Source organism: Callithrix jacchus, chromosome 2 (assembly GCF_049354715.1).
Source record: "Callithrix jacchus isolate 240 chromosome 2, calJac240_pri, whole genome shotgun sequence".
Taxonomy (NCBI): Eukaryota; Metazoa; Chordata; class Mammalia; order Primates; family Cebidae; genus Callithrix; species Callithrix jacchus.
The window spans coordinates 23,523,020-23,535,309 of NC_133503.1; the positions used below are offsets into that span (position 1 = coordinate 23,523,020).

The following is a 12,290-nucleotide window of genomic DNA, read 5'->3' on the forward strand; positions in this document are numbered from 1 at the left end:
GACCATCCGTGCATGGAAGACACTGAAAATATTCTCAACCCACACTCTGACCTACTTCTTTGTAACTGAAGGTCACTAAATCCTGACTGTTTGCATCCCTGATGTTTCTAAAGATAGGATTTCTTACATTAGAGTCATACGGATTTTGTTTAAGATCGAGTTTCTGATGTTAGAATCCCTATGTTCTAGGGTGAGACACACTAAACAAATAATCACATAAATAACATACTCCTAATACTGCAATATGTACCATGGGAGCACTGAGGTGGGTGGGACGTGCTGTTGGCCTAGTTGGGGCTGTCAGGGATGGCTACAGTATGGCTTGCTGGGCTATGACCCTGCAGGTCAGAAGTCTAGCTCTGGTTTAGTCCTAGAGTGGAGCTGTTTCTTCACCTTCAGCTGATCCCCAGCTTCCTCACTGTGAAATGAGGAGCACTCTTCTTACCATGCTGTTCCCACAAGATTTCTGGGAGGAACAAATTGGATGGTACAGAAAAATATATTAGGACACATCTTAAAACAAAGGAAAATGTATCTATTCGTTTTCTTTGGCTCTAACATTTTCTGATACTGATGACATTTTGCAGAAACTCTCCTGTGGCCAGAACCTCAAAGGAGAGTGATAAGTGGAATAGAGGGGACAGATTCTTCTTTAGGAAATTTGACCATGAGGTGATTGGGCTGTGCTACTGTCCAGCTAACTGGCTTTTCTTAATCTAAATGGATGGGGGCGGAGATAGGGGAGCCCTTCCCTTCTCTTCATTCCATTCGGTGGTTTCTGAAACTAACTACTCGGTCAAGCAGATGATCTGCCCAAGTAGCAAAGAAATGCTGCTTTACCTGGGAGTTTCCAGTTTCTGAGCTCTTTTGAATAAAGCCTATAAGCAAACTCAAGGTTCTTTTCGGCCAAATTTTGCTTAAAGATCCAGAAGGATATTATTCAAAGATACATTTTATAAACTTAGAACTTCTATATAACGGTCCTTCTCACGTAGTAGGCTCATAGGATAATTTCTTTTGATTAAATGGATGAGTGCATGTCAAGTACTGTTAATCTTACAGTGAATAACCCAGCCTGTCATGGTAGATACAATCACTTAGGAAAAAAAGTTTTATTTCTAGTTTAAATGGTAATATTTTTCTTTCCTGATGCCCATATGATCTGACCCTCATCATAATTCTCCTCCTAGCTTTCATCAATCCAACCAATTTTTGATCCACAGACCCCAAGGCTGTAGGGAGCTCTTCAGAGACTAAGTCAGCCCTTGTAGCCAGCATGGAAAGGGAAATGCAGTTAGGGATTCCTATCATAATGTGACCAAAAGCAATATTATGACATTTAGCAAGTGGGAAATAATATTGTATAACTTCTTTTTTATTATAAAAAAACGCATCTTCGTGGATTTCTTTTTTACTGCAAAGGAAAAGGAAATGAGAAGATAATTCATGAATAGTGTTGAAAACACAAATGGGAAATCTTGCCTTGGTTAATGTCATCCGTATCAGATTTCTCTCCCTATCAGGTGGTAAGATCTTTTTAAATGAAGAGATTGGATTGATGTGGGAAATGTTATTTTAGGTGGAGTATGATTAAAAGGCTATTTATCATAAGAGTAGTCTTTGTTTTTTTTTTAACCATGCAAAACGAACTTCCTTAAAAATAAAGCAGTTATAACTTGGATGCCAAATTAGTGAATGAAAGTTTGATGAGGAACTAAATATTTCTAAAGTTTCAGAGTATCCTCCCCCAATGTTATTCATTATGACAATAAAAAGAATCACTTTTTAGTGGAGAAATATGGCAGACACCACCTTATGACAGAGATCAAAGCAAGTATTGAAGCTGGCCTCACAGGGCTAACAAGAATTCTGAACAGAAATAGAGTTATAACTAAGCATTAATCAGGCTGTACTTCCTTGTAACTGAAAGTCACTAGATCCTGACCATTTGTGTCCCCATTGCTCCTAAAGATAGGATTTCCGACATTAGAGTCATGAGAGATTTAAGATTGAGTTTCTGATGTTAGAATCATAAGGTTTTTGTTTAAGTATTGCTTAAGATGTTTTTCTGATCCTAAAGTCCAGTGAAACAGCTGATGCCAACCAGTTTGAAGACCCCACATTGGAAAAGAATCAGCATGAGGACAGTTTCTTCCTTTGTCTGTCCTATGATTTCACTCTGTACTCTTCGATCAATCAACAATCTTCACTCTTCAGCCTGTTCTAAAACTCTTATAAACTTTGGTCTCAAACTCCTCATGGGGATGGATTTGCGGTTTCCGCCCATCTCCTCATTCAGCAGCCCTCAAATTAAACCTCTTTCTCCAGCAACTTGATGTCTTGGCATATTGACCTGCTGCACACATTGGGTGGTGGACCTATTATGGTTACAGTATCACAGATACTAGGAAAAACTGACATCTCTTGCCTTCTGATATGACATACTGAGAGGAACACAAGTTACTCTCATGGTAGAAACATTAAAAAAACCTCAAATTGGGGAGCTATTCTAGAAAATAATTGGCCTGTGTTTTTCAAGTGTAAATGGTCAAGAAAGGGGCAAAAGAACTGTTTATGGTAAAATAAACTAAAAATAAAAACTAAATGTAATGCATAATCTTGGATTGAATCCTACATTAGAGGGAGATTAAATAGTATAAAAAGCATTATTGGACAATGGGCAAAATTTGAATATGTACCACGGTTAGGTAATAGCATTTTAACAATCTCAAATTTCCTGATTTTGATAATTTTATGGTGGTTTACATAAAAACATTCTTGTTTTTAGGAAATGCATACCAAAGTATTTAGAGGTAAAGGGCAAGATGTCTCCATGGGTCAGAAAAAATGTATATGTTTGCATATATGTGTACATATATATGTATGTGTATGTACATATGTGCACACACACATGCAGTGGTAGAGTCAGGGAAGCCTTCTGGGAAAAGGAACATTAATTTAAAGCTACTGGAAGAAATGTAAGAGTTAGCTAGGTAGAGAAGTTGGGGAAGAATGCTGCAGGTAGAAGAACGAGTTCCAGAAATGGGAAGAAGTTCATGGGGTGTTGTACAGAGCAGTGGTCTTCACTCTTTTTGGCACTAAGGACTGGTTTCATGGAAGACAACTTTTCCATGGACAGTGGTTGGGGGATGGTTCTGGGATGAAACCGTTTCCCCTCAGATAATCAGGCATTCCTTAGATTCTCATAAGGAGGGCATGACCTAGATCCCTTGCATGCGAAATTCACAATAGGGGTGCATTTCTTTGAGAATCTAATGTCTCCACTGATCTGACAACAGGCAGAGCTTACCTGCCACTCACCTCCTGCGTTGTGGCCTGGTTCATAACAGGCCATGGAATGCTATGGGCCCATGGCCCAGGGACTGGGGACTCCTGCTGTAGAGTACATGGAATGGGAGACAAAGAGTGGCAGGCATTGAGTCTGGAGAGGCAGCCCAGGGTCAGATGGCCTGTTGAAGCTGTTATGTCTAGGGCAAGAGTCTGAGGAGTGCCAGGGAAGTGACACATTGTGAGTGCAGAGTCCAAGCGTTATTTTGGCTACAACACATAAGCCTGGGCTGGAGAAACTGAGACTGGGGGTGGAGGCAGCTCTTTGACCCACCACCCCTCTCCTCTCCAAATATCTATTTCTTCCTGATAATGGAACAGGAAACAAAGAGGGGTTGTATAATCCCATGAGCTGAGGTGTGGTTTATTGCTGCTTACAGAAAGTTTAGGGTGGGGCACACCTGAAGAACTCCCTAAGTTCCTTTTAGCTGTAAAAGCATTCTTTCATTCTAGATTTTTGAAATGGCACCTCCCACTAAAATAACTTGAGGATTACCTAATTTTGCTAATTTATACTCAGATCACCTTGGGCTTGAAGTGAGAATCCTCTCAAGCACCAGCCTTATTCTCTTCTGGGCACAATGTCCGCTAGGTGATAGGAGGACAATCCTATGTGGAGGACCTTTAGACTAACAAGCTGGGCTAACTTCAGTTTTCTGAGGAATTCTGTTTCTCTCTCCCAAGCTTTTTCCACCCCACCTGGCTCACATTTCCAATGGACTCTAGTTCCTTTCGGTTTCATTTTAATAAACTCAAATAAACCCCATCTCTAGCAAGTTCCATTTTCACTGTTAGGGGATAAATCAACTAGTCATTCATTGAATCAACAACTACTTATTGAATCCTTGTTTATATACCAGGTGAGTAAAACCTACACACACACCCCTCTCCACCTGAGCTTACATTAAGTGGCTGAGCTATTTTAAATCCACACTCCTAGAAATAAATATATATTCACCATCCAGGAAAAGTGCCACTGTCAAAAGACAAAATCAGAGCAGGTTTAAAGATCTTAATTAACTTTATTTGTGGTTCTAGAATTGGGCAGCACTTCATTTCATAAAATATAATCAGCGTTCCAATGATCTGGGCAGAGGAGATTGGCTCTATAGAAAGGGCTGAAGAAAGCAGAAACACAAAACAAAAGTGAACCGGTTATTTTAAAATTAGTTTCCATGTAGGGCAGGAATAAGAAATAGAACAACAGAAAAATAACTGATGGATTAACATCAGGTTACTTTTTTGTAAGGTTAAGGGCAGGGGCAACTTCCTTTTCATGCCAATTGAAACTGACCTATTTGGGATATTATCTCTCTCTCCTGATTTCTCTGAAGGTTGATAACAAATTTAGTTTTAGTTTAGTGAAAATGACTCCATTTTAATTTTTAGTCTAGTTTTTTGGGCCTAGCTTTGTCCAAAACAATGGCCTCCTATAATTTTTATTTAATATCACAAAAGAGAGCAGGGTCCAGTGAGAGAACATTACAGAGGATGGGACTTTGTCTCACAAGAGGTGGGGCTTGAACTGAGATCAGGGAATGGGTGAGAGGTGGCTGGATGGTGTGCTACTGTGTATATATATGTACGAGTGTGTGTGTGTGTGTGTGTGTGTGCTGTGTTTCTGTAAGTAAGCATCCTAGGAAGACAAAGCCATATTTCCAAGTCTTCTGTGGCTATAGCAGACATGTTGACTTCAAGAATGGAGAAAAGACCTCAAGTAGGCTAGAAAGCAGAAATAAGTGTTTACTGAGAATTGGTTTTCCTCCATGCACAATTTTCTAAAAAGTATATCAGTGGGTTAGGCCCATGGGAGAAACATCTATAAAATTAAGTTTAATCTACATTTAGATTCTTGGTAAGTAACATAAAACCCTGATATTAGAATTAATTAAAATTTAAGAAAGTTTGGCCATCAGTGAACCACAGGAGTTTTTAAACTCTGCCCTGAGGACCAAATGTGTAAATCTCCAGGAAAAAAAAAAAAAAAGATGTCCTATCAGACATCTAGTTACAAACAACAACCACTGCAGAAGAAATAGCAGATCTGGAGTTAGCGGATCTTCAAATCAATAATTATATCAGCTTTTCACAAATTACAATAGTTTTTGAATCATCTTCTCAATTTTTACCATACCCAAAGAGCATTTGTTTTATCAGATGCAATGTATTTTACTTTAGATGAAATCACTTCTCAAAAGCTTCATTTTTTTGTTTTTTTTTTTGAGACGGAGTCTTACTCTGTCACCCAGGCTGGAGTGCAATGGCGCAATCTTGTCTCACTGCAACCTCTGTCTCCCAGGTTCAAGTGATTCTCCTTCCTCAGCCTCCCTAGTAGTTGGGATTATAGGCACCTGCCATCATGCCTGGCTAATTTTTTTCTTTTTAGAGACAAGCTTTCACATTTTGGCCAGGATGGTCTTGAACTCCTGACTTCAGGTGACCCACCCGCCTTGACCTCCCAAAGTGCTGGGAATACAGGCATGAGCCACCATGCCTGGCCAAAATCTTCAATATTAACTTTGGCTTTGAACTAAATCTTGATACCAAAATGAAGTGGTTTGACAGTCTTGCTATTTTTTTTTTAAATAGGCACTGACAGGAACTACTTTTATTAAAATTGCCATGCACCTCTATGTCTCTATTTGCTGTTCTGGGAACCAGGTTCAGAAACATCACCGCTGGCCCAGAAAGGATTAGTCATTTCCATTATTTGTGGTTTATGTACTAATGCAGGAAAGGCTGCTAACATGGTTTGCAAGTTTCTTCCCCTCAACGCAAAGTCAAAACAATAACAACAACAACAGGTTTTTTATCAACCTTGAATTCAATAAAAAAATTCAGTGAGCCAGATTCCTATCCACTCCCCCAAGCATTGTAGTAGGTCAAGGAAGGATTTGCAGCAAAACAATCTCATTTTAAATTTCTTATTCATTTTGCTTTTTCTACTTATTTTGATTGGATTTGCTTGAGGAATGGCCATCACTTAGTCTTTTACTGATTTTACTGAAATCCATTTACAGATGATGAAACAAACGCAGGGGGAATAGACAGATTTCTCTGTAGAACTTGTCATTTCTTCCTAATCCATTTCAGTAAAAGCTGTATTTATTAGAATACAAGATGTCCTTTTCCCATATTTTAATATTTTTGAAACTAGATGGTTTCACACAATTGTTATATTAGTGTTTGGTTATTTATACTCACAAAGTATTATTAAATTGATGGCATTTTAGATTCAAAAAATATATCTAGTTGCAGAAAAACATGCCAGAAAACAGAAATTGCCATTTGAAAGACCCTCCATTGGTTTTGTAGTTTGGACTTGCCCAGGAAAGTTCAGGAAGGCCTTCGTGGGCAAGGAATAGTCTAAGGGGAGACCTTATTCGGCAGTATGGTTTGGATACGCTAGAAGACTTGGGGAAGGCTGAACTTTAGCATTACCATTTGCATTGTACTTAGCTATAGGCATCTACATATAGCTGCTTTTATGGAATCAGTTCTTATGAACACAAAAAAGTGCTCTGTCCTTCCCAATGGGAAGAACAAGAGCCGTGATTGTGCCTTATTCACAGGCTACAAAACATGTCCTATAATTAGGATGCCAGAAGCTGACTTCCTCTAGAGAGAAAGAAACATTAAGAAGAAATGTATGCAGGGCAGGGTGGGGATTGTTGTCTTTGGTTGGTGAGAGTGGGGACTAGTGGGAAAGAGAGATGAGGGCGAGAAATAGCAACCATCTAAAATAAAATTAATCAAAGGATGCAATTCTGTAGAAGGTAATTAAAATACATGACAAATGTAATCCTATAGAATGGGCCTTTGTGGGAAAGGAAAGAAAGAAGGAAAGTCTGTTCCATGACTCAAGCAACTTCAACATGCCCCACTCAGCCCTCATCACTAGTGCTTGAGTCAATTAAAGCTTGTAACCCCTGATTGGTTTTCTCCTAGCTGCCTATCTGATAACAGCTGTACTCCAACAGATTTCCAAGGATGAAAAAAATATATATAATGTATATTATATGTGTATATATATAGTTAAATATATATATTTTATCGCATTTTAGGTTTTAGGGTACATGCGAAGAACATGCAAGATTGTTGCCTACGTATATACATGGCAATGTGGTCTGCTGTCTTCCTCCCCATCACCTATATCTGGACAAATATTTTTTAAACAGACAAGAAGATGTTTCTAGTCTGCCACATTACACTTCATCACTTTCCAAGTTCATTAGAGTTTAAAGTATCACAAATTATCTGGCAAGCACGTCCCCGATTTGGTGTATTTGGATCTCAGATTTCTCTCATGAACTTTAGATGAAAATGTCCCACTGCTGATTTGCTATTTCTACTTGTTTTCTAGGTATTTCAACAATTCTAAAACTCTTGGATGCTTTCCAAAATTTACTTTAATTCCAGTAGTACCCATTTCCATAAACAGCATCTCTGTTTATCTTTTTTTTTTTTTTTTTGAGACGGAGTTTTGCCCTTGTTACCCAGGCTGGAGTGCAATGGCGCGATCTTGGCTCACCGCAACCTCCGCCTCCTGGGTTCAGGCAATTCTCCTGCCTCAGCCTCCTGAGTAGCCGGGATTACAGGCACGCGCCACCATGCCCAGCTAATTTTTTGTATTTTTAGTAGAGACGGGGTTTCACCATGTTGACCAGGATGGTCTCGGTCTCTTGACCTCGTGATCCACCCACCTTGGCCTCCCAAAGTTCTGGGATTACAGGCTTGAGCCACCGCGCCCGGCCATCTCTGTTTATCTTAATGACTTAAGAGTAATCTTTGACTTCTCTTTCATTTACTACAGCCAATCTATTTTTAAGTTTTATCCATTTTTGCCCTTTAAATATTTTTCACATCCATTTGCTTCTCAACATTTCACATGCTTCTAAGCTAATAAAAGGTACTATTGTCTTTTGCCTGAACTACTCTAGTAGACTCCTAACTGGTTTCTGCATCCTTGCTTGCTCATTTTCCAATCTAGTTTTCATGTAGCAGCCAGAGTTAGTTTTTTAAGGTGGAAATCAGAACATTTCAGTTCTCCTCTTGAAGCTCTTGATGATAATTCCTTTGTATAAAATTCAGGCTTCTCACTGTGACCTACATTACTCCATATGATCTAGTTCCTCCCTATCTCTTTTCTTCTTGCTCAATATTCTCCATATTCTTAAACATTGGATTATCCCTTTCTCTATGTCTAGACATTTAGTAGTTCTGCTTTCCCTGAAATCTCTTTTTTCCTCTTTACCTAGGATATTAGTCAAGCTAGGTTAGGCTATGATGTAAAGTAAATAAAGCCCCAAATCTCACTGGCTTAAAACAACCCATGAAGAAAGAGTCTGCTTGTCTAGGTGACTCTCCTCCATCCAGTGACTCAGGGATCCAGGCTCATTGTACATATTTATGGAGTATCTTTGATATTTTGTTACTGGCATACAGTGTATAATAAGCAAATTAGAATATTTAGGATATCTATCACCTTGAACATTTATTGTTTCTTTGTGTGGGGAACATTTCAAATCTTTTCTTCCAACTGTTTGAACACATACAATATATCATTAACTATCATCACCCAACTGTGCTATTGAACACTAGAACTTATTCATTCTATCTAACTCTATGTTTGTACCCATTAACCAACCTTTCTTCATCTCCCCATTTCCCCTAACCCTTACCAGCCTCTGTTCACTATCATATTACTCTCTACTTCCATGAGATCAACATTTTTAGCTTTCACATATGAGAACACAGAATAATTATCTTTCTAACACATACAATAGTAAATGCTAAATATAGAGAGCACTGACTCTCTCTGCCAAGTCCCAGCTTAAATGACATTTCTTCAGAGAGTTGGGTATAGAATTAATCCAGTGAGGTCAGTGGCAGCATGGCAGTGGGTATAGCCAGACCTGACATTACTGCCTTGTTAGCTGAAAGAAGATATTCTATGATTTCCAAATGCCCTGACACACTTCTATTTGGGCATCTTCAAATCTGAGGCCAATAGAGTTGCCCCTAAATTCTGGTGCCTACACACAGCCTGGAGGAAGGCTGCTGATAGCAAGATGTCAGAGAATTCATATGCGCTCTTGGTACTAGCTGTAGATGGAACACATTATATGCTTTATACATAGGCAAGCACTATTTTTTTTTTTTGAGACAGTCTCACTGTGTCACCTAGGCTAAAGTATGCCACTATGCCATCTTAGCTCACTACAGCCTCTGCCTCCTGGGTTCAAGAGAGTCTTGTGCCTCAGCCTCCTGAGTAGCTAGGATTACAGGCATGCACCATCACACTTGGCTAGTTTCTGTACACTTAGTAGAGACAGGGTTTCCCCATGTTGGTCAGGCTGGTCTCAAACTCCTGACCTCAGGTGATCTGCCCGCCTCAGCCTCTCAAAGTGCTGGGATTACAGGCATGAGCCACTGTGCCCAGCTGCAAGCTACTATTTTGAGATGGAGTTTTGCTCTTGTTGCCCAGGCTGGAGTGCAATGGCACAATCTCAACTCACTGCAACCTCTGCATCCTGAGTTCAAGTGATTCTTAATCCTCAGCTTCCCCAAGCAGCTGGGATTACAGGTATGTACCACCATGCCTGGCTAATTTTGTATTTTCAGTAGAGATGGGGTTATACCATGTTGGCCAGGCTGATCTCAAACTGTCCTCAGGTAATCTGACCTCATCATCCTCCCAAAGTGCTGGGATTACAGGTGTGAGCCACCATGTCCCACCAAGCCACTATTTTTAAGTGCAGTAGATACTGTTGAGATTAATATAATGCAATTTTATTCAAAGGCATTATTTTTATGGTAGGATATGCAATTATGTATTTTCTCAATTAAATAATACCAGAATTATAGCTACTCTCAGGCAGAAGTTGTGAATTCTTTGATGACAGAAGAGATCTTTGATCTCTGAAAGATATAGATCTTTCACGCACTGGTATACTAACGACGTTTGGACATACCAGTGCTGTAAAGGGAGCCCAAAACTGAAAGCAGGGTACAAGATGAAGTGCAGAGAGGAAGATCAGTAATGCAGAGTCCCTGACATAATAAAATGGTTGGGGAGATGAGATATATTTACATGAAAAGGTGCTGAATAGGCTACCAATGGGAAATTGAATAAATGGTAGATGGTAAGGACCAGAAGTTGTTAGAGATGTAAGAAAACATAGTTGACTGAGAAGGACAAGGCAAACATCTTGGGGAAGTAGAAATAGCCAATTAGTGAATCAGAGAGTTGAGCAGCCAGAGGCAGGCATGAGTCTAGGCAAAGTGCAAGAATAGCAAATGAGAGGCTTCATTTCTCATCCCCATGTCAGACCCTCTGAATCAGAAGTGCTGCGGATGGAGGTGCAAAATCTGTACTCAGAACCAGCTCCCAGGACATTCTAATGTAGGGATTGCCAAATAGCAAATCTGGAGAGACACTACCTTGTACACTCTCCTATGTGTTCTCCCTCGAAAACTTGAACTATCTTTTCCCATTTTCTTCCCTTCATTCTGAGCCTGATCTCCCAGGTCTCTTCCTAATGAACGGCAAAAGATCTTGGGAAATAAAAAGACAGTGCCGGCAATATTTTCTTTGTAAGAGACAGGTAGAATGAGATGCATAATTTCATTTTTAATATCCCTCTAGGCAGAAATGTGATTTCACCTAAAAATTGTTTTATAGATTCTGGTTTGTTTTACTGACAAAATAATTAAGTTGGATCTAATTAAAAGTAAATAAATCGCTCACAGAAGCTGGATAAATCAGTGCTGAGCTGAGAGGTGATAAAAGTTGTTCAAAGTCCATAAAGTTGAAAGCAATTAAAAAACAATAGTCCACATCGACTGGCTCCGTTCACCTCACTCAAACATACACATGATCCGTGAGTTACATACCAATTAGTACACCCTGGAAAAACTGAGGTGAGGGCAGGCATGGAGCAGGACCTGGGAAATTTTGGAGCAGCTTCCTTAATGGACTAGGTATCTGGCTTAGCGCAGAGAGCATGGCACCAGATTTGTGAAGTGGGACCAGGAAAAGTGGGACCAGGAAAATTGATATTAGAGTAGCTGCCTTCAGAGTTTTCCTGGAGAAGGAATATACTTTTAATCAGCATGTGAGGCAAAAGGCGAGGGACAAGAATTAAGGAGAAAAGAAAAAGGGAGAGGGAAAGGGATGGCATGAGAAATAGAGATAAGATGGAAGCAGGTTGGTGCCTTTGTTGGCAGGGAAGGGCAGAGAAATTTTTTTTGAAGTCAATGTTTACATAGAAATACATAAAATGTTATCATATGATATAATGTCCTTCCACGTTACTTTAAAACTGTTAGTAAAACTTCACAAAATACAGTTGCCAACTATGAAAGGTATCATTTGATTGGGGGCCTAGAAGTCACGGAGAAGGGGCTGTCCCATTCTTTGGCTTCAGGCCAAAGGGAAATGATTAAAGAAAAGCCACAAGAAAGACCGGAGAAGGAGAAATACAGATAATTCTGGAAATCAGAACTGGTGGTGTCTGGGAGAAACCTAAGTCCCAGAGGAATTTTAGAAGTTGTGGGGGAAGTGGCATTGGATTTTCCTTAGGATGTGGGTTGGGAATCCAAACGATTTTTATCTAAGTGTTAAAAGACAAGGTGTGCTAAGCCAAGATAGCTGGCTTCTGTATCTCACTAACCAGCTGTGTGGCCATGGGCAAGTCATTATTCTCCCTGGGCCCTAGATTCTTCCTTTGTACAATGAGAAAATTGGACTAAGTCATCCTTAAGGCTGGTGTACATCTCTAACCCTTTCATCTGAAGTTTAATTCTCACCCTGACTTATATGAAATCCAGAAGGATGAGTGACCATAAGAGATTCTTTCCGAGGGCAGATTATTTCTTTCCCAAATGGCAGCCTTGACTCTCCATAAAAGGCAAGTGATCTCACAGTGCACAATTGCTAA

The 12,290-nt window shown here is 39.7% G+C and overlaps 1 protein-coding gene across 2 annotated transcripts in view; it reads right to left on the reverse strand.

The window, feature by feature from the left end:
- ATP10B (ATPase phospholipid transporting 10B (putative)) overlaps positions 1-12,290 on the reverse strand; it is a 313,434-nt gene that overhangs the window by 130,271 nt on the left and 170,873 nt on the right. The window lies entirely within an intron of this gene.